General features: G+C 44.5%; 1 long non-coding RNA gene across 1 annotated transcript in view; it reads left to right on the top strand.

The window, feature by feature from the left end:
- Positions 1-1367: 1367 nt before the first annotated feature.
- LOC144375872 (uncharacterized) overlaps positions 1368-17919 on the top strand; it is an 81624-nt gene continuing 65072 nt past the window's right edge. The window contains exon 1 of the long non-coding RNA XR_013435725.1: positions 1368-1536. This is a non-coding gene — a long non-coding RNA (uncharacterized LOC144375872). The remainder of the gene's footprint in view (positions 1537-17919) is intronic.

The following is a 17919-nucleotide window of genomic DNA, read 5'->3' on the forward strand; positions in this document are numbered from 1 at the left end:
GACAATGTGGATAGGGACAAACAGAGGAACTAATGGCTCCAGAGATAGAAGGGACAGGAGGTCTGGACTTCAAGAGGCACCAAGGGACATTGGAAGGAAGCATACCACAGGAAGACTTAAAAGCAACTTTGGCAAATCCTTATTAATAATAGTGATAATTTACTACAAGCACTGAGATGAAGACAATAGGTGTCTGCCCCAAGGTGCTCATGTGTGAGGTGGCTGTGAGGGCAATAGCAGTGCCCTGATAGGTGGGTAAATGTAGGAAATCAAAAAGGACACAGAGGTGTGCACCAGACTTGCAGTGGCCCCAAGCGGAAGTGATCCACTTTGGGAGAGAAGGAGAGCAGGAAGCCCACCTGGACCTGGGAATGATGTGGGTGAAGCTGCTGAGGTGGATTCTTGCATGTAGACTCTCAGAGTCAGATCTTTTTTTGGGTCAAAGAATCCATCCTCCTCCTTTATTCAAGAACTTTCTCCTTGACTTCCCACACTCATGTTCGTCCAACCTCTGCTTCCTCTTTTGTTATTGGGTGGCTCTGGTGATCATGGGCACTTCCTCCTGTTGGAGCCTGAGTCAGCTTTCTGGATTTCCCATCTGGTGGTGGGACATGGATGAACCCTCAGAAATAGTCAATAATCAAGTGAGAGCCATGCTCTTTGGGCAAGATGCCCATCTGGATGCTTGATCTCTAAGCTGAGAAGCATGGTAGCTCATGGGTGAGACACATCTACTTATAGCCTTTAATCACATGCTACCTCCAACTTCTTTTGTGATCTGTGGAAGCTCTAGCTTCTTAAATTACCAACCACAGCCATCAGTTCCTCATTCCTCTTTCTCTAAGACTCAGGAAGCTCTTTTCCCAAATTTATTGCAATACTCAGTTAAGTTGTTTTTAGGAAAACAACTTAAGAATAAAATTGCCTCATCAGTCTGCCTTGGTCACTTCAGATGTCACAGAAACCACTTCACTACTCACAGACAGCCACTTTTAACCCCTGTGGGTTTAGGGCTTCTTCTTTCCCTCCTCCTTTTCTTCTCACTTCTCTTCAGAGAGGTAAATGTTTTCATACCAGTTCCAGATAACTTACAAAGAGCAATTTGGATTTAGATATCTATTCTTATTTTTGTATGACCACAGATACAATATACTACCTTTATGCAAATATGACTACTCATATTAAATTACAATGCAGCAATGATCATGCATTGCTTTAGATAACATAAGTTTAAATTTTCATTTTAACAGCAAGAATAGCAGTAGCACCAGAGGATTTTCTGATTTTTAATGTTAACTGTCAGGCTAAAAGTCTGAGATAAGGTGCCAATCACAGACAGAACCACACATCTAGCAGGAAGGAAGGACGTCAGAGCAGGAGGCTGAATGCCAACAAACCACACTCTTACTGGCAGTGGTCAAGTGAAGGGCAAAACCGGGAGGATTTTTGTAGTGCTTGGTGATTTGGGAAACTAAAGGAAGAAGTCATTGGTTCAGACTGAAGCTTGTTGGAGAAAATGGCATTGAGCTTTGATGGGTGAGTCATTTGGGGAAACTAAAAACTGATGGGGGGAGTCTAGGAGGGGCATGGGAGAAGGCCATGGTGCACTTAGGGCTGCCACATCCCCTTGGAATTAGCCATCTGGTGCCAGCTGGACTTGCTTGCTGGAGGTGTTACTCCAGAAGAAACCCATGATCCATGACTGATGGGAGTTGGTGGATAAATATCCCAGTTTCCTGTACTCTAGGGTAGAGGAAGTGGGTTCTGCACTGTTTCCCAGTGTATTCTGAAGTGAGTTCTACACTGTCTTTCAGAGTTCCCCAGTAGAACTGAATCTTATCTGCAAATAATGAAAACCTGTTAAAAAAATGTACCCTTTAGACAAGAATTCAAATGCAAGTATTGTTGGGACAATGTCTGGGGGAGAGGATCCAAGAAAATATCAGTAGGATAGTGGGGAAGAAAAAGAAGTCTAAAGATCTAAGAATACAAACTAAGAAGATATTTTAGCAGTTGGAATACAGACCTGTAGGTGGATGAATTGAATGTATGTGGGAAGCACTAATGTTCCAAGATGGCTATTGATTAAGAGATCTAGCAGATAAGACTAGAATGACTGGAGTGTGAAGTACCTGAATTCTGAACAAAATAATCTAACTTTACTGCAGCCAATGGGAAACCATGGAATGATGGAAGTGAAAACTTTTCCAAAGTCTTTAAATGTTTCCTTCTCTGGCTCAGGGCCATGGGGCTCACTGCTCTTCTTCTAACCTGTCCATTCTAAGTTACCTGCTTGCTAGGGATTTTGCAGGATGCATCTGAGGTCCACAGAGTTGGTGTTCAATTTTAAGAAAAAAATTGGTTTTCCTTTTGAGTTTACAAGTGGAAAGGGATGGGATTTTGGGAAAGGGTTAGTCTCTTGGGACAGTTTGGGCTGTTCTGACATTAACTGGATTCTTCATAGGCAGAAGCAGGTGAATGATCAGATCTATTAATTCCAGTTCTTATGGTTTCAGAAGGATTGTTTTTACGCCAAAGAATCATCTAAAACCTCAGAGAGCTCTAAGAAAGCCCAACTCACAGGGTTGGGCATGCTTGGTGGTAAATAGGAAAAGACTTCTGTGTATTAGGGAAGGGTTGAAACCACAGAGACTGCCAAATTACATCCTCCACCCACCAACCCAAGAAGCACTGCTGGGCTGAGCCCCTGATTTCTCTCAGGTGTGTTCGGGGTTTTGTTTGTGTGTGTATGTGTGTGCACATGCACATATGTGTAGTAGAAAATTCACTGGCAAGACTCTCCTCCACATTTTAGAATTCCTTCAGACTGACACTTGATGCAGTCATCTATGTCCCACGCCTTCCACAATCAATCTAACCACAAGTCACTTTGCCCATGGTGCACAGCTGCTGCTCATTAGGGCCCTTTATTTGGGAGCCCATGAATGCACTCCTGTGTGCCAAAGTGAAATACAAGTCTTATGAAGGCATTATTAATGTGCAAACCTTAAAGTAAAGTCCCCACAAAAACTGTCTCAGAAGCTAACATGCCAGTTGCAGGAGGGCTCACCCTTTTCTTGCTAGCCCACTCCAAATCTGGACTGTTCTCTTAGGAAGGTCTTTTTTGGAAGATCTCTCAGTGACTCTGACTTCTGGTCCCAGTTGATTTGTGGCAAGTCTAAAGCCCTGTTCCTTGTTTAGTCTCCCAACTCCTGGTTTTCTGGCTCTTCTCTGCCACTTCCTGTTCACTGTTTCTTGAAGGCACAGACTTCCTGACTGGAAGTTCACCCTCTTTGAAGGGTGTTTCTTGGATCTATTGAATTGCCTGCTACTGCAGACTTTGGCTTTGTCCAGTGCTGACCTCCTCCGGTCAAAAGAACACCTCTTGTGTTGGGCCCTGGGGCAGAGAAGGATAAAGGATGTGTCAAACAAGGACTCAACCCTTTGGTGACTCATCATCCAAGAAAGGAGATAACATCCCCCTGCAAATAAACACACTACTGTAAGAGCCTGAAGATTAGGAATTCAATCTTGTCTGTCTTGGCAGTGGTGGTGGCTCTATGTGTAGTCGGGAAGTGTGTGGTGGGGGAGGGGATGCAGAAGTGGAAAAGGAAAGGTGAGGGAGAGAGGGCAGCTTTGAATTGGATGAAGAGGAGTATAGAGGATTTGGCCAGGTAAAGATGGGGAGTAACCCAGAGAACAATGAACCAGGAGATGAAGAAGTCAGGAGAGGTACACAAAACTGTGACAAGGTCAAAGATCACTAGTCATTCCCCCCTCTGCATCCATGTCCCCATGCTGTGTGATTTTCCATTACTTTTCAACTCTTATACTAAGCTATGCCATCAGACTTTCTTGGCCAATGAGGTGTTAGCCATTGTGCATGAGCAGAGACTTGAACAAAAGTGATTGCACATTGTGACTTGTCCTTTCTTGTAGCTCTTGGAATGCTGCTGTCATATGAATGAGCATGAGGAAGAATAAGAGCCATATGGGGTAGCATTGAGGCTCCTGGGCTGGCATTCAGCTGACCAATGGTGTATGAGGGAGCCCCAGCAGAGATCAGTCACGCCTGACCCAGATCAGATCTGTCCAGCTGAGTCCAGCCTCAATTGCCAATCTGAAGAATGCTGAGTTCAAAAAGTATCCATTGTTTTAAGCTTCTAAGTATTGGGCTCATTTGTTACATGGCCAAGGTCAACTGCTGCAGGAATAAGCCTGGATTCAAGAGGCCTAGATTTAGGGGCCCTGGGATGTGGAGAGCATATTTTGGTGGAAATTATTGTGACTAGAGCACAGGCTATGGCAGGTTGCAGAAAATAACCACATTGTCTTTGTTACACTCAAGAAGTAGAATCTATTTTTTTAAACCCTTGATTTGGAAATGGCCTTGTGACTTATTTTGGCTAAATCAACCACAGCAGCAAAATTCATGTAAGCAGATGTCTGAAAAGCATTTATACTTTGAGTTTTCCTGCTTGCTGCTCTTGGAACTCTGCTTTGTAAACAAGTCCAAGCTAGCAATCTAGTGAATAGGTGACCTATGCTGAGAAAGGTCCTGTCTTTTGAACCATCTCTGACAAGGCCATCCTAAATGCAATTGACTGCAGACATATGAGATCAGCCAAAATCATCTCAAAGAAGATCTGAAGAACTCTTCAACTGAGCCCAGCTTAAATTACTAACTTGCTAGTATGCAAAATTAAGTGGTTATTGTCTCGAGGCACTGAAATTTGGGATGGTTTATAGAAGTGACCTGACCCAGCCCTCCCTCTCTGTGGTCAGGAGCTGACCTAGATGGGCCTATGCTCTTTGTCCTCTGCCAGCAGGAGGAGATTGAGATAGGTCTTTATCTCTGCATTTATCAATCTGCTGGGCGGGGGGTTTGGCCACAACACATTTTTAGGGTTCTAGCAATTCCTCCTTCCCATGCCCTTCAGGTCCTGAGGGTGGAAACTTCTCTCTGATGCTGCCAGCCCTGGGGCTCTCCCACCTTCTTTACCCCTCCTCATACCTTTTCTCTGCTCTGTTGTTTGAGTGGCCAGCTCAGTTCTCAAATGACTCTTCCTGTGCTAGGCAACTTTTTGTCACTGGGAAAACCACCAGAGAAAAACAACTTAGAGGAGGAAAGATTTCTTTTGGCTCTGGGTTTCAGAGGTTCCCACCCGTGGCTGGCTGGCTCAGTGCTTTGGGCCTGAGGCAGAACAGACCATCATGGTGGAAAGGCATGGTGCAGAAAAGCTGGTCACCTCATGGCAGCCAGGAAGGAGAGGGAGATGGGGAGGGAGAAGGGATTACGGACAAAATATGCACTTCCAGAGCACTCTCCCCACCAAGTGACCTACTTCCTCCAGCAAGACCTGATCTCCTACAGTTTCTGCCACCTCCCAATGATGACATCAATTAATTCATCCATGGATTAATACACTCATGAGGTCAGAGCCCTCATGATCCAATCACTTTCCAAAAAAAAAAAAAAAGAATCATTTCTGAACACTGTTGCATTAGGGAATAAGCCTTCACCACATAAGCCTTTATGGGACACATCATATCCAAACCATGACACACCGGATACACCTTGTTCTGTGGACAAAGAGGATCTACTGTCAGTTTTAGTAAATAGAAACATCCAGATGGGACAGAACTCTTGCTGTAAGCAGTCCTGCTCTGAATCTCCCACAAGTGCTGCTTTGGCTTGGACATTTGGAAAGTCATGCTGGCAGGCGAGACTGCTAAAAAAGCAACTTTCCCCGGCCAGCTTTTAGGAGCCATCTGGAGGATTGCTTTCTGCAGGGAAGAGTTGTTGCCCCATTTCCTGCAATTTCTCCAAGTTAAAGAATGAAAAATGAACCCCCCAAAGCCCCTGGCTCCTTCCTCTCCTCTTGAGAGCATTTTTCTTGAGCAATTATAATCAAGCATTGAGCTGTGTGCACTAAGCAAATCAGGAAGTCAGATTGCCCGAGAACCTTTGTGAGGGACCACAGCCGTGCCCCATCTCTTCCTAACAATCATTCATGCAGTTAGGACCCTCCAGTGACTAAACTTCCACCTGTGCTCATCTTTATGCAAAGCCTTGTGTGGCTAATAATAGTAATATTTGGTGATGACAATGATCAATGTCAAAGCAGTCTGGGGATCTGCCTCTCTCACTGCCATTGCTTTTGTCCCAGATGGAGAAGCATTTGGATCTCTTTGTCAAGTTTATATAGGATGTTTTATAATGTAATTCAGAGCTAGAATTAGGAGTGATTAATAAGGGTAATATAAATTTCTCATCAAAAGGGTGGTTATGGACTGAGGTTGTGGCTCAGTAGTAGAGCACTTGCATCCTATGTGTGAGGCACTGGGTTCGATCCTCAGCACCACCTAAAAATAAATAAAATAAAGGTATTGTGTCCATCTACAACTAAAAAAAGAAACAAGAAAAAACCCCAAAGGGTAGTTATCCTCTCTGTGGTGAGAAGTGTTCTATTTTTACTCCAGAGGAGAATTCTTCACCACCACACAGAGCAACTTGTAAGAACTTCCCACCATTTTTCTCAGCTGGTCCAGGCACAGGGTTAGAGTTGATTCGTCTCTTTGGTGGAGCCAGTGGTCACTAGGGGCTGCCCTTCCTCTCCTGGTAGAGGTAGAAGGCACTGGTACTGCACATCTGAGACTGTCCAACTCACACAGCACAGTGGGAAGTTGGGAAGATGAAGCCTTGATTATTTCTGAAGAGACAGATGACAGAATCCGGGTATAGGGCAGGAAGGGATAGGTAACATTCGGGGTGACCCCGGGAGATTAATATCTGCATTCACCCTTTGGGAAGGACAGTCTGCCTTATAGGGTTGTTGGCATCCCGAATTTTATTCTACCATATGCCAGAAAGAAGGAGGAGTATTAGGGAAAAAGAGACATCTCTCGAAAAGTCCTGGGGACAACTGTTCTCTCTCCTTTTTGACTCTGTGGCACATCACACAGTAACAATGACTCTTAACCAAAGAAACACCTTCACTGGAGACCAGTAAGGTGAGGCAGTGAGGAAGGTGTATTAGCATGTGGAGCAGGTAGGGAAAATCTTTCCTGCTAAGTGATGGCCACTGGCCTCCATTACCATGGTTCCTGGATGGTGAGAACCATGCATGTGAAGGTGAAGGTCTGACTGGAGTGAAGATAAGATCTATCTCCTCAATTTCCCCATCTCAGAAGACAAAGCCTGGGGGCCAAGCACAGGAGAGAACAAGCCACTGGGTTATAACTGTAATTATCCCTGCTGGCCTTCCAGGAATGTTCTTCTCCCAGGTCTTGCAGGACGAGGTCCTTCTCTTAATTTAGTTTTTTTCTCCCAATTGCAATCTCTGTCCTTTATTCTAGTTTATTTTATTCCAAGTACTTATCACATCTCCATCTCATGTTAGGCTTTTAAAAATTCATTTATTAATAGGAGCTATCATGAAGATAGGCCCGTCAGAGCAGTGGCTTGTCTGTCCCTTTCATTTGTTCTCCCCAGAGCCTGGCGTGTAATAGGTACTCAATGAATATTTATTTATAAGTGTATTGAATGAATGGTGCATACCAGGGGCTGTGCTAAGTAATTTGCATGCACTGTTTCATGTAAACCAAAAGGAATCCCTAAGGTAAATACTATATCATCCCCATGTTTTACACAAGCCAAGACTTGGTAAAGTTAAGGAATCTGCCCAAGATCATGTACCTACTTATTAAGTGGTACAATATACAACTAATTGACCTCAGAATTCACAGTCTTGTAGAATAACGAACACAAAGATACAAATCACTGTATTGTAAGGAAGCAAATGCTAAACATCCCAAGAGAAGCGTGGCTGGATTTAGGACTAGGGAATTTAGAAGAGAAAGCAATTATTTGCATTTGGAAGTGGGAATGAAATGAAGGAAGAGGTTGAATTTGAACTGAGTTTGAAGGATGATGGGATGGTTCATTTTACATGTCAACTTGGCTAGGTCATGGTACCATTATTTGGTCTTGATGTTGCTCTGCAGATAATTTTTAGATGTAATTTTATTTAAATTGGTTGACTCTGAATAATATGGATAATATGGATGAGTCTCATCCAAAGAGAAGAAGCCTTAAGAAAAAAGACTGAGCTCCTCCACGAAGGAATCCTGCCATAGGACTTGAACACCTGTAGCAACTCTACCTAGGTCTCCAATCTGCTCTTCTATCCAAGGTTTCCGACTAGCCAGTCTCCATAATAGCACAAGTCAGTTCTTCAAAGCAGATCACTTTCTGTATATACATGTACACAGATTCTATTAGTTCTGTTTCTGGTTGTTTCTCTGAAGAATCCTGACTAATGTGGATGGGTAGCATTTAGGTGTATGGAATTGGAGCAGGGGGTGGGGGAGAAAATGTGAGAAGGAGCCCGAGAGGTGTGGTTTGAGCTGGGGTGACTTGATGGCTCTGGAGTAGAGAGGGTGAATGTAGGGAGTGGATAACTCCCTGGACAGAGAGCTTGGGGCCAGTGTGTGGAGGGTGTTAAACATCAGAATGAGGGTTTTAGACTTTGTCTTAGGAAATGGGAAGTCCTTGAGTGATAGCAATAAGACAATAGGGTCCACTCCCTACCAAGGCTCACCTTTGGCAGGAAATCAATATTCCAAAGTGAGACCTGAGGAGTATAAGCACTGCCAGAGCTTGCTGGAGGGAGCCCTGGAAAGGAATGAGTTCCAGGGAAGTGAGCAGCTACTTCTTGCCCATCTTCGCCTCTATTCCTAGCTTCTTCCCTCACAGTAGGCAGCAGATTTAGGCAGGAGCTGGAGACCTTTCTGGATTCTGATTTAAAAATATGATTTAGGATTCAGCCAGACCCCCAAACCCATTTCCATATCACCTTCACTGTGTTCTTTCTGTGGTGTGCCATCTTGGTCTGCTTGGCTCATGTGCTTACCTGGCCTGAGTTGATCTCACCCTTGTCCACTTGGTGATCACCTGGCCCTGCTCTAAGGGCTCTGTTGGCCCCCTCGTCTGGGTCCTGAGCCCACTGGATAGATCCTGCTTCCCTGATGTCTCCCCACTGGCTGTGGAGTTCCTGGAAGATAGGAGCCGTTTCTTAGCCCTACAACATGGCTGGTGCTCAGCTTGGTGCCAAGGTGGTTTGGAGGTGTCAGTGGAATGAATGAAATTCTTTTGGGGATGCCCTTTAAAATTTCTTTATGCAGCCAGGAGCTGGAATGGTTGGAATGTGCCCTTGGTTTGCCTTTGTATTTTTATTCCTCTGTGCATTGGCCAAACTCCCTTATGATTTCTGGTCTTGGGGGACTGCACATTTTAAATCCTCTCTGGAGTTCTGGTTCACAAGCTGCTCCCATAGCTTTTCTCTTCATCCTGGCCTGATATCCCTTCCTCACAGAAATTTCCCCAGATCCTCAGTCCACAGTCTAAAGTTCTCACACAGTGTTGCACTGCCAGGCAGGTTTGCTTGACCTTTTGCCTTGACCTTAGGCCACTTGTTAAGATGGGAGCTTCTGCGTCACTCAACTGATTTATTACAAGGGGAGAGAGACAACACTGAGGGATCTTCTTCAATAAACACTCTTTCCAAATGATGAAACTATCTCTTGTTGCTGTTGTAATCCATCCGCAAACTCTTGAGTTTAAGACCCTGTTAACCATTTACCATGCTCCTGCATCCTCCAGCATCATTCTCAAAATGCGACAGCAGTGTCTCCTGGCTTTGTAGTGGACCATGTCTACAGATTGAGACAGAGCTGCTCTGGCTGTCACCCTGATGGTTCCACAAGTCCCTTAGGGTCTGGAACTGAGTGATGAGAGGACAGGGGAGGCCTAGGGAACTGACCACAACTCAGAGGTACCCTTGTTCCCCCAGGCTCTTGACCATTGCCTTGTCACAAGTTGATGGAGTAACTTGGGGTTACTTATCCCAGGATCTTGGCTGAACATCATGTGGAAGCCACAGAGATATGGAACGGAATTCTCTGTAGACATCCACCCATATACTATGATTTGGGAGTTGCTCACAGGGAGCTTCTCACTTCCCACATGATGGCTCCTAAATCTACCATCATTGAAGTTCCTTTCCTATAGAACAGAGTCTGGGCAACTTACTTTGTCTTTGAAAGCTCCTATGGCCTGCTTTCAGCCTGCCTGTCCAACCTCCACCTCCTGGGACACAGCCAGCAGCTTCGCTCCAGTCTCATAGAGCAAGCATCTCCTGATGCTCCCCAGGCCTAGCTCCGGCTCCTTTCTCTGCCAACAGTGTTGTTCTGGTTATTTATTATTTTGTAGCAATATCACCACAAACTTAGCTTGAAATAATGCACATTTATTATCTCATAATTACTGTGGCTCAGAAATTCAGGCATGGCTTATCTGGTTCTCTGAAAGTCTTGCAATTTAGGAGTTGGTCAGTACTGTGGACTCACTCCAGGCTGATTAGGGGAAAATGCACTTCCTGACTTGTGTGGTGATTGGTAGAATTCAGGCTCTTGAAGATGGTCAGACCTCGGGTCTTAGTATCTTGTCAGCAGTTGGTCAAAGAAATCCTTCAGTTTCTAGCTGGTGGTTGTGGAGGCTGCCTTAGGTTCCTTGCCACATGGAAGAGCCCTGCTTAACATGAGTGCTTGTTTCCTCAAGGCCAGCAAGGCAGAGGGTCACATAATAAGTTAGTCATTACAAACTTGTGTCATGTAATCACAGAAGTGACGCCCAGGGGCTGGGATACAGCTCGGGAATATACTGCATTCTTAGCATATGTGAAGGGCTGGGTTCAGTCCCAGCACCAAAACAAAACAAAACATAGCTGTCACCTCTGCTATATTTTATTTCATAGCATCAAGTCACAATTCCTGTGACACTCAACAGATGGGAATTACACCAAGGCATGAAAACCAAGAGGTGGGGATCATGGGGTCACTTTGACATCTGTCTGCCACACAAACCCTTTTCCTGTCCTCTTCATTGGCTCATAAATTGCAAGCTAAATGAGCTTTCATGAAAGTTTTCCTTAATCACTGCAGTCAGAAGTCTGTGTTTTCTGTGCTCCCAGGGGTTTTCAAGTTGTTTTCTGATGCTTCATTCATTCATTCATTCATTTAATAAATACAGACTGTGTGTCCATCGCATGCCTGACTTAGAAGTGGTATGATGGTTGTGGTTGCATGTTTCCTGGGTTCAAGTCTTGGGTCTGCTATTTCATGGTGGTCTCATTGAGCTCACCTCTAAAGGTTAATTTTTTTTGTATCACCTTGACTGGGCCATAGGGTGTCCAGAAATGGAATCAACCATTACTCTGGGTATTTCTGTGAGGGTGTTTTGAACATTTGAATCAGTAGACTGTCTTAGCCCATTTTGTGCTGCAATAATCGAATACACAGATTGGGTAATTTATCATGAACAGACATTTATAGGCTCATGGTTCTAGGGCCTGGGAAATCCAAGATAAAGGGGCTACATCTAGTGAGGGTCGTCTTGATATCATCACACAGTGGTAGGGTAAGGACAGGAAGGGAGGAGGAAAGGAGGAGAGAGAGGAGAGAGTGGGAGAAGACAAGAGGGAACTGAACTAGTCCTTTTATATGGAACTCACCCACACAAAAACAGCAATAATCATGAGGACAGAGCCCTGGTACCCTAATCACCTGTCATTAAGCCCCATCTTCTCACACTGTTGGACTGGTATTGAGTTTCCAACGCATGCTTTGGGCCATAAGTCAAACCATACCACTTGGTAAACTAAATTACCTTCTATAATGTGTGTATGTATGTGTGTGTATGTGGGGGTCACCTAATCAGTTGAAGGCCTGTGTAGAATAAAAGGCTGACTTTCTCCCAGGTAAGAGAATTCTTCCTGCCTGATGGCCTTCAAAGTGAGGTGTCAACCTTTCCTGGTTCCATGGCAGCTGCCAGTCTCCAGACTCAAGCTGGAATATAAGCCTTGAAGACTTTGGGCTTACCAGCCTCCCAAATTTCATGATTTATTCCATATAATAAATATCTTTATACTTACATCTGTACCTATGCCTCTATTTGTATCTCCTATTGGTTCTGTTTTTCTGGATAACATGACTCATACAGTAGGGTTAACTGAAATCACACACATATAATACAGCATGGAGCGTGTGATTTTATAATCACAGTAGAAGGTCAGTAGGGACTAGATCTTGTTTTAGGTGCTGGGAACCTATTGCAACTCAGCGAAGTGTTGTTGGGACTTCCTGGAGCCCATACAGTCAGTTTTTCCCAGGACATTGTGTGTGTCTTACTTCCCTAGCAGGGCGTCTTAGACTGCTCTGCTCAGAGTGCTGATTCCCATCTTAGTCCTTTCTGTCACCTACACTGCACTTATCAGGGTCTGCAACACTCAAGGCTTCTGTAATTGGGTGTGGGAGGGATGGTTCCTAACCCAATGCCTCTCGAAGGCATGCCATCTCCAGCGCCTGATGGTGATCTGATTGATGGCTGACCTCTGACCTAGTGCAGCCTGCAACTCTTACATTCTGACTTGGGCTTCTGTCCTGTCCCTGGCACAGATGCCCGTGATGCCTCTTCATTCCACCGATGAGAAATCACAGCGGACTCTCTGCCTCCCTCTTCCCTGCTTGCTGTTTGGCAAAATCTACTTCCTCATGCAGCATATGGAATATGAATGAACTCCAAGCATGAGAACTCACAGAGTGAGGCTGGGAGGAGGTGAGCAGAGGTGAAGGGTGGTGGCTGAATGGGGAGAGCTGGTGCAGTGGACATTTGCTTTTTTTTTTTTTTTTTGCCATACCGATTCTAACCTCCTCTTTCCTATTTGTGAGATTTCTCACTGTTTAAATATTGCTGGGAAGCTGGGATGTGTTTCTTCTTCTATGTCTCTGCTTTCAGGGCCTGCACACAAAGGCAGGCTCAGTTTTGGGATGCCGGCTTAGTTTAGGATAACCGAGGTTATCTCTGGGATCTTAGAGAGATTGGAAAGAACAGCCCAAAAAGTATATTTCTGCTTCATTTGAGCCCCTGAGATGTCCATCTTGGAGCCATGAAAGATCTGGTCCACAGCAGAATCCAAGAAGTTATGTTCTCTGTAGTTCCCATTTCCTCAGCTCATACTTTGATCTTGAACCTCCTATTTTCTTTCTTTTTTTTTCCTTTTTTTTTTTTGCAGGAACATTGAGTGAGAGAGTAAACTGCAATTAGCCTCCTGCCCTTATTGTCTGGGCTTACAGCTCATCAGGACTCTATTCTCAGTGTTACCTGCTTAATGTGTCACAGGGGCTAATTGTAATTGCAAAGACAGGGAGTAAAGAGGAAAATTGGGTTGTAAGTAAAAAAAAAAAGTGCTTTTGTTTTTGAGAGAAATGGCTACTTAGAGAAATTAGGATTCTCAAATTGGAAGGAAACTTAGAAATAAGATCAAAGAGTTGCAATCAAGCTTGGAAGTTGTCTAGTCAAAATTCCCTCTAAGGCAGAGTGTGAGCCTCACCCATCTAATAGCTCTCCTTTTTCTTGCTAATAATATCCCAGTTTGTCCTTGTGCTTCATGCCCGTATGTGTCATGAACACTCCCCATGCAAGGTGATTAGTTTAAGTCAATTAAATTCATCTTTTTCTTATCAATATTCTGCTTTGGTGATACTTTAGGATTTGAAACCAATAAACAACAAAAGACCCCTGCCTACCTTGTTTACTTCAGTGTATTAGTCAGTTTTTCATCACTATAATGAAATACCTGAGGCAAGAAGAAAAGAGGTTTATTTAGCTTACAGTTTTAGAGATTCAAGGGCATGGCACGTGCACTGGCTCAGTTTTGGTGAGGGCCCTCTTGGAAGCATCATCCTAGTGGATAGAAATGGTAGGAACACTTGTGGGAGCAAGTGATCGATCACATCTTGATTCAGGAATCAAAGGAGAGATTCAAGGGTCAGGCTTGTTCTTATAACAACTTGCTCTCATAAGAGCTACGTTCATCCCTTCTGATTAATGGCAATGCCATCAACAACTGTCAGCTCCCACTTGGCCTCACCTCTTAAAGTTTTCCTCAGCTTCTACACTGTCACACTGAGGACTAAGCCTCCAACACAGAGACCCTGGAGGTGGGCTACATTCAAACCATAGCATCTAGCTTGTAGGGGAGGCCCACTTTCCAGTCTTCTGACTTATCAAATGTCCCCCTTTCATGGTTCCCAAAAGGTCCCTAGGAACTTTATCTTTTTCTTTGCTCTTCCATCTTCTTCCTACTTGGGTTTTTCTCCCTGGAGCTTGACAAGGAAGAAGCCATAAATTTGCCCACCCCACCCCACCAGCTACACCCTCCTTTCATGTGATCTTGTTTTTTTTACCTGCTTTCTCTCTCTCTCTCTCTCTCTCTCTCTCTCTCTCTCTCTCTCTCTCTCTCTCTCTCTCTCTCTTTCTCCTGCTGTACAGGGAAAAGGTGATAGAACCATGGGTATGATATGAACAGGTGGCAAAATTGCTCTTTTGTCTTAGGGGTCTCCTTGACCCTGTTGAGTTCTCTAACCATTCTCTTACTCCTAGGACTTTGACAGGCCCACCTCCAGAATAGTCCAACTCAGCATTTAGCACAATGCCAGTACCCTTTTATTTTTTCTTGAGGAAATTTTAAGCCAAACTTTCTATAACAGCCTATGTTAGTATGTCTGGGAAGTGGGTTCCAAGGCTTCTGTTGTGTGATCCTGAGCTCTGAGACCTTGGGGACATCCATTCCCTTTGTGAACCCAGTTTCCTTCTCGGTCAAGGAGTAAGCTGAGCTAGATGACTTTCAATGGCTCCATAGTTCCTTGAGACCATTCAGTTCTTTGAATTTATTCCTAAAAGAGAAGGCATTGGTAGAAGTTTTTGTTTTGTTTTTAGTTTTAAATTATAGTTATATATTTTAATTACAAAACCAAAAATTTCTTGTTGTAAAAATTAGAATAGTTCAAAAATATGCAAAGCCTAAATTGTTGCTGTGTCTTCTTCCAGTAGTCTCCTGGAGACTGTCTTTTGGAGACCATATTTGTCAGGAGAACTCAGTGCCTGCTTTTGGATGGTGTTGGCCCTGGTGACTCCCAGTTTGCTAAGATAACTAAGGGCTGTTCTGAGAAGGAGCTGTGTATATTCTTATGGTTTCTCTTCCTTGGAAGAAAATTGCAGAATTTGCTAATATTATTTAAGAATTGCAGAGCTCTACTCCAGTGCCCTCATGTATGTTTTTGTCAGAAATCTTGGTCTTAGCCCAAGACTCAGGTTTGCAGGGGCCCTGTCTCCTGGAGAGCCAGTGACCAGGGAGCCATCTGCCCCAAAGCAACCATGAGCAGAATATACAACTTCTCCAGGCCCCTGGGATCAGGCCCTGGGACAATAGTATCCATCTCAGCAGTCTCATCTTCCCACAAACATGAATATTTCCTTCTCCATGTGTATCTAAAGTTTTCATCAGTTGGAGTTGAACTTTGTAACAGAGAACTGAGATTACACAAATCGTTGGAGGGTAACGAGATGCATTTTTATTACCTGCCATCCTGGGGAAGCAACCCATTAGGGTGAGATGGATCAAGAGAGCTGATCATTGAAGTTGTCAGCACCTGTAATCATTCCTTAGCTTACAGCCTACACCTGCCTCAGGGAGGGTTAGCCAAGGGAGGAATAAATAGAAGTCAGTGTGTTTCGGGAGGGAGAGAGCTGGACAAGGACACACAGATGTGGGGGTGAAGTTTGGCCCGGTGCTGAGGAGGGGTTGTGGCTGGGAGGGGTATGCATATTGGGCTGTTTTGTCTCACAAGAAGAGGGGGAAAGGAAGAGTAGAGAAGGCGGGACCTTAGGGCATTCTGGGAGGTTAAATAAGAGATCTGATTGAGGGACAGTTGGCTAGACCTGGCCAATGGTAAAGAAAAAGCCAAGTTTCAGCCAGTTCTGTGCCTCAGTCTTCAAGGAGCCTAGAGAAGTCCATTAGGGGTTAAAGAAGCTGGAGGTGAAAAGGCACAAGTCATTGTTAAGATACTATGCCATGATACTGCTAGTTCATTCATTCATTCATTCACCACCCATCCATCTACCCATCCATCCATCCATCCGTCCATCCCTCCATCCATCCATCTACACATCTATCCATCTATTCATCTAATCATCCATCCACCCATCCATCCATCTACCCATCCATCCACCCATCCATCTAACCATCCATCCACCATCCATCCATCTAACCATCCATCCATCCACCCATCCACCCACCCACCCATCCATCCATACATATATACATACATCCATGCAATCAACAAATGTTTATTGAACTCTTTTTATATGCAAAAAACTGCCTAGATCCTAAGAATACGATGATGGAAAAAAAAAAAAAAAGAAAGATGTGAAAGCTTTAGTTTAACAGGGGACACCAAGAGTGAATTAACTTAATGGAGAATGACCAGGCAGAGGGGTGGGGTGGGAGAGGGCCTGGGGTAAGGGTGAACAGGCAGCTGTTTGTAAGCAATTAGACAGCGTGGGATGGTTGGGAGGGTTGCAGGTATAGTTCTGGGGAAGGAGAATCATCCTGGGGTGGAGACTATACCTTGTAGGAGTTTGACAGAGGTGTGCTGGTTTAGACCACAGGGCATGGAGAAGAGGTGAATGTTGACCACTGGAGGCCCAAGAGGATGTTGGAATTGGAGGCTAGTTTGGAGTTGGCAAAAGAGGTGCGAAAATGTGGCTCTGTGTCACTTAGCTCCAGGGCACACAGCTCCATGGTCTGATCAGGAGATCAGGGACTCTTGGGGATGAAACCATGTCCTCTCTGCAACTTCCTGAGGGAGCTAGCAATCTTTCTGCTATCTGGAGGGTTAATATTTCCTCAAGATGAGGAATTAGAATTTAGAAGGGGAGACCTAGGGGCATTACTTAAAGGGAAGGTAGGGTGGAGTTGATTGGAGGTGAGGATACTGGAAATGACAGGGAGAAGGCTGTATAAAGAATTTTGACAATTCTCTGGGAGAATCCATTCTTTCTGTGATCTTACCTGGCTGGGTATTCTACATGTTCAGTATCCTTATTTGTAAAATGGAGGCAGTTATGTCTCATAGGTTTGTAGTGAGAATTAGAAGTGTTATCATGGTTAGAATTAAATTATTACATCAAGCACCACCCTAAAGTATGGCAGTTACTACAAAATGTTAGCTTCTGTCCTTCATCCTCGGTTTCAAGAGGACCCTGCAGAATGGAGGGTATTATGCACTGCCCTAGTTTACCTTGGGGATTTAGTACATGAAAGTCCTTGATGATCTGTGCACATAGGTATAATCATCATCAAGATGATGGTGAATAATGATAACAATTATCCTGAAATGTGGGCTGAGGGGGCAGTAGGCTTACAAAGAGTGAAGAGCTGAGTCCCCATAGCAAATGGAGAGACCTGTGCAAGAAATATGGGTACAAAGCAGCATGGCTGGTTCAAGAGAGCGGGGATGTGGTCATAGAACTTGGAAGGTAATCTTGACTCTGCTAATAGCTGTGTGACCTTATAAGGCTGCCTAACTTCTCTGGGTCTTATTTTCTCACCTGAGTGCTATAGATAGTGCTATCTGGCTCTCAGGATCGTCCCCTGGCTCCCAGGAACTCCCAAACACAACAAGCAGAATACATAGTGTGAGCTCCAAGTTGAAGAATTAATCTCATAAGACCTCAATTTCTTTGTTAGTGAAGAGTGGATATAAATTGTGTCCACTTCTGGGATTTGATGGTTAAACAGCACAGGAAGAGACATGAAGGAAGGTACACTGAACAGTGCCAGATGTTGTTGATGATTGACAATTGCCAGGGCTCTGGGGAGCTTGGTCTTTCCTCCCATCCAGCCTCTCCGATCCCTACCTGTGGCACTTACTGTGGGAAGGAGGCTCCTGGATTCTAGAGGGAGGCTTTGTGCCATCCCATGGTGCCTGTGCAGAGCAGCCTAGAGGACAAGATGC

Source organism: Ictidomys tridecemlineatus, chromosome 3 (assembly GCF_052094955.1).
Source record: "Ictidomys tridecemlineatus isolate mIctTri1 chromosome 3, mIctTri1.hap1, whole genome shotgun sequence".
Classification (NCBI taxonomy): domain Eukaryota; kingdom Metazoa; phylum Chordata; class Mammalia; order Rodentia; family Sciuridae; genus Ictidomys; species Ictidomys tridecemlineatus.